This window comes from Chrysochloris asiatica, unplaced genomic scaffold (assembly GCF_000296735.1).
Source record: "Chrysochloris asiatica unplaced genomic scaffold, ChrAsi1.0 scaffold00010, whole genome shotgun sequence".
Classification (NCBI taxonomy): domain Eukaryota; kingdom Metazoa; phylum Chordata; class Mammalia; order Afrosoricida; family Chrysochloridae; genus Chrysochloris; species Chrysochloris asiatica.
This window is the reverse complement of record NW_006408528.1, coordinates 35,193,498-35,198,062: the sequence shown is the minus strand read 5'-3', so window position 1 is coordinate 35,198,062 and position 4,565 is coordinate 35,193,498. Positions and strand designations below refer to the sequence as shown.

At 40.6% G+C, this 4,565-nt stretch overlaps 1 protein-coding gene across 2 annotated transcripts in view; it reads left to right on the top strand.

Annotated features, from left to right (window-relative positions):
• The window catches only part of RELN (reelin), a 646,525-nt gene that overhangs the window by 520,900 nt on the left and 121,060 nt on the right, over positions 1-4,565 (top strand). The window lies entirely within an intron of this gene.

Below are 4,565 nucleotides of genomic sequence, written 5' to 3'. Positions count from 1 at the left end.
AATGAAACAAGTCATATGAATAGCTGAATGTGAAACTGATGATGTGCCCTGTAAACTTTCACTCAATCCACAATAAAAACCTTAAAAAAAAAAAAAAATGACTCTTGAGGAAAAGAGCTCTGGGATGAAACATGATATGGTGGAGGTCTTTGGACATACTTGGCCTGCCTCTTTCTTTATGTGGTCTTTCATCTCAGTATTTTTCAGAGTTAGTGAACCAGCCTTTTAAGGCTTTGTCTTATATGCCACATTGTATTTTTCAAAGTCATAAATGTACTTTAGATTTTTGTTAAGACAATTTTTGTACCAAATGCCTATTGCTCCATAAAGTACAACCCTGAAACTTAAAGCTTAAACCAGCAACATTTATTTCTTATGATTCTGTGGCTTGCTTGACTAGGCAGTTCTTTTGCTGGATTCCCTCACGCAGTGATGGGAATGGGAGGCATGTCTGAGGCCTCAGCTAGCATTGCTGGTCCTGTCTCTCCAGATGGGCTTTCATAGTCAACAAGGCTTCACATTGCAGTGTAAGCTCTGTGTGCAAGTAGTTATTAAGCTTCTGTGTTATGTTTGTTAGTATCCCATTGATAAAATTAAGTCATCTGGGCAAGCCTAGATGTGAGGAATATGTGAGGAGACTACTTAAAGGAACAATACTGTTGTTGTTGGTCTTACATGGGTGCCACCAAGTCAATTTTCAACTCATAGTGACCCCATCTGACAGAGTGAACCTGGAAGGTATGGTTTTCTGGGGGCCATTATTGTCTACCACATTAATAATTCAAGATATTACATAGAACTCAGGAATTTCCAAATGGTATTTTACACACTGAAAAACTCTAGCTCTTTGGCCTCCTGTCTTCTTAATGGCATTTTCTACCTGGAACAAAGGCAGTATTACTCTTCAGCACCACTGCAGCTGTTCCCAGAAACCACCTGACTCAGGTTTCACTCCAGAAATATGGTACCCGCTGACCTTTTCCAGTCACTCAGCAAATAATTAGCACCTAATAGGTATCGGGCACTTTCTTGGGCCCTTGGACACAATGATGAACAAAACAAAGTAAACAAATTATTGTGCAATATCATGTCAATTAGTCATAAATGTTGCAAAGCAAAATAAAACGGAAAGGAAAAGGTCTGAATGAAGTATGCTACAGAAGAAAAAAAGCAAACTTGGGTTTGAATATGTTGAATTTCCTGTAAGACAAGTGAAAATGTGTGTAGAAAATTGAATATAAAAAGCTTAAGGTTTTTACATAAATATTTGGGAGTTAGGAATATGAAGGTGATAAATAAAAAATCTATAGTACGGATAAGAAGAAAGTATAAATAAAAACAAGAGTTGTAAGGACTGAGCATTTGGAGGTCAGGAAGATGAGAATGATCTGGCAAATAGATTTAAAAGGGCTAATGAGATACTGGAGTTCTGGTGTGGCATGGTGGGTTAATGTGCTGGACTACAAAGTCAATTTGAACCACAAGGTCGACCGTTCAAGCTGACCAGCCACTCCTTGGAAACCCTATACAGGGTCGCTATGGATCTGAACCAACTTGGTGGCTCTTAACAATGCGATCCTAGGAAAGTTAGAAGTATATATTGTTATTTAGTGTCATTGAGTTGGCTCTTAGTGACCCTAAGAGCAACAGAAAGAAACTCTGCCCAAGCGTATGGCACCTTCACAATTGTTATGCCTGAAACCATTGCTCCTGCTGCCACGGTGCCAATTCATCTCATTGGGGGGACTCTTCCTCTTTTTTACTGACCTTCCACTTTACCAAGCTGATGTCCTTCTCCAGGAACTGATCCCTCCTAATAATATTTTCCCAAGTATGAGAGAATATAAAGTCTCGCCATCCTGACTTCTAAAGAGCATTCCAGTTGTACCTCTTCCAACACAGATTTATTGTTATTCTAGCAGTCCATGGTACTTTTAATTTTCTTCTTCAGCACCATAGCTCAGATGCATCAATTCTTTTACAGTCTCCCTTAGTCATTGTCCAACTTTCACATGCATATGAGGCTATTGAAAATACCATGATTCGCGTCAGGTACAACATAGTCCTCAAACGGACATCTTTGCTCTTGAACACTTTAAAGAGGTCTTGTGCAGCAGATTTGCCAAATGCAATACGTCGTTTAATGTCTTGACTGCTGCTTCCATGAGTGTTGATTGTGGATCCAAGCAAAATGAAGTCTTTGACAACTTCAATCTTTCCTCCATTTACCATGATGTTGTTTTTGGTTCAGTAGTGAGGAATTTTGTTGTCTTTACATCGAGGTGCAGTCCACACTGAAGGCTGGTATCCCCAGAGTTAAAGAAATGATCAACAAGTAGACATAATCTCCCATGCAGTAGCCATATACTTCAAGTTCTTTCTATTTCTCAAAATCTTCCCAAAACGAAGGGTTTATTTCAACAGTGGGATCTGCACTGTTGTGCTTCAGAGTCCCCCATAAAGATGTCAATGAAGCTAGCCTCCCAATCTGATCTAAGTTTGATAGCTTAGCCTATCGTCATAATGAGTTAGTTTGTCGTAGCTCTGCAAGCTGGGACCTACTCTGGAACTGCCTATCTCTTGCAACCTCTGTATCTCCATATGTACTCCTCATCGCCATAACTGCCTTCCTCCCATCATGCTTTTATGAAACGGTAGCCCAAACACAACCCTTCCAAGTAGATATGTGCAGCATACCATTCAGGTGAGAGGCATCAAGTGGTACATGTTTTTGCTGTAATTAATAGAATATCAGAGAGCTGGACAACATTACTATAGAAAAAGTAGTCAATACAGTCAGGCTCCAAGGAACACAAATCTGGCTTGATTGCATCGAAGTCAGATAATACAGAACTGAACCTGAAACAGCAATCTTCTAGATGTTATGTGGAATGACCTCATTGGTAAAACCATATGAGAAGGTTGTTCTTAGTATCACAAAGTAAGCCAATGTTTGCACGCTCCTAGTGAACCAATATTTTCTTGGACTTCAGCTTTTAGAAATGATACCTTCCTTCATTAGAAGCAAGCTTCCTGGATAATCTTGAATACCATCCAGCTTACCCGTTGATGGCATTTGTGATGACGAGCCCTCTACTGTATAACAGGAAATATGATTCCACTTTAGTCCAAGCATATGAGCTTTTACTGATCCTTTGGCTCTATTTTCAACAAAGTCAGATTATCTCCAAATGGAGTGTTAGAATGCTGAGAATTCCAAATGTTTAAAACATTGCTCATTCAGAAATGATTCTAAACTGATTTTCTCACAGCCACAATTTATGCTCATATCAGTTCACTTGATTCTTAACTACACAGGAGAGGCGAGGCAGTGGTGACAGTAAATGTATGCTGATCCATCGCCGTCCACACAGCACACGACACAGCCATCTCCTGGCTTCCTTATGCAGAATACAAAAGCGGGTGTCTCTGAGCCAGGCCAGAAACACAGTAGTTCTGTACTCTGAAGAGCATTTCTTCCACCTATCCCCACTCCCTTCTGCAGAGGACAGACACATACATGGGAACCTCACTGGTTTGAAAAGCAGATGCAATAACATAAAGTGTGGCAATGGAAGGATAGGCTAGAGAAAGAATTCTCATCACTCAGGCATCCTTTATCCCAGGAGTGAGGAACCTTTTTTCTGCCAAGGTCACTGGGTATGTATAACATCATCCACAGGCCATACAAAACTATCAATTTAACAATTAGCCTGCTGCAGCCACTAACACCTCACAGAGCCCTGGCGATACAGGTGTGGACATTCTTTTTTTGGTATCTGTTCTTTGGTCTCTCGCTGTCTGCGCATCTCCATTCTGGTGACTAGAGGGGATGCCTGAGCTAGTGGACACCCCACTCCCACACCTGGAGGGTTTTACTATACATGTACACAGATCTCCTCGAAATTTAAAGTGACAGTTTCCACTTAAAACCAAATGGCCACCACTCATCTGTCAGTTTGTTGTAAATACCAGCAGCTCACTCATGGTGGACAGGTTTCAGATGAGCTTCCAGATGAAGACAGAATAGGAAGAAGGATTGACAGACAAACTACTTCCGTATATTTAGTCACTGAAAACTTTATGAGTAGCAGAGAAACACTGTCAGATATAGTGCCATAAAATGAGCCCCTTGGGTTTGAAGGCACTCAAAATGCAACTGGGGAAGAGCTGCCTCCTCAAAGTAGAGCTGACCGTGATGATGTGAATGGAGTAAAGCCAGTGGGAAAAAGCCCACAGGACCTTCATTTGCTGATGGGGCACAACTCAAAATGAAGAGAAACAGCTGAAAACATCCACTGAAAATTGGAACATGGAATGTACGAAGTATGAATCTGAGAAAACTGGAAGTTATCAAAAATGAAATGGAACGCATAAACATCAATATCTTAGGCATTAGTGAGCTGAAATGGACTGGAATTGGCCATTTTGAATCTGATAACCACATGGTTTACTGGACTGGGAATGACAAATTGAAGAGGAATGGTGTTGCGTTCATTGTCAAAAAGAACCTATCCAGATCAGTCATGAGATACAATGCTGTCTGTGATAGGATAATATCCATG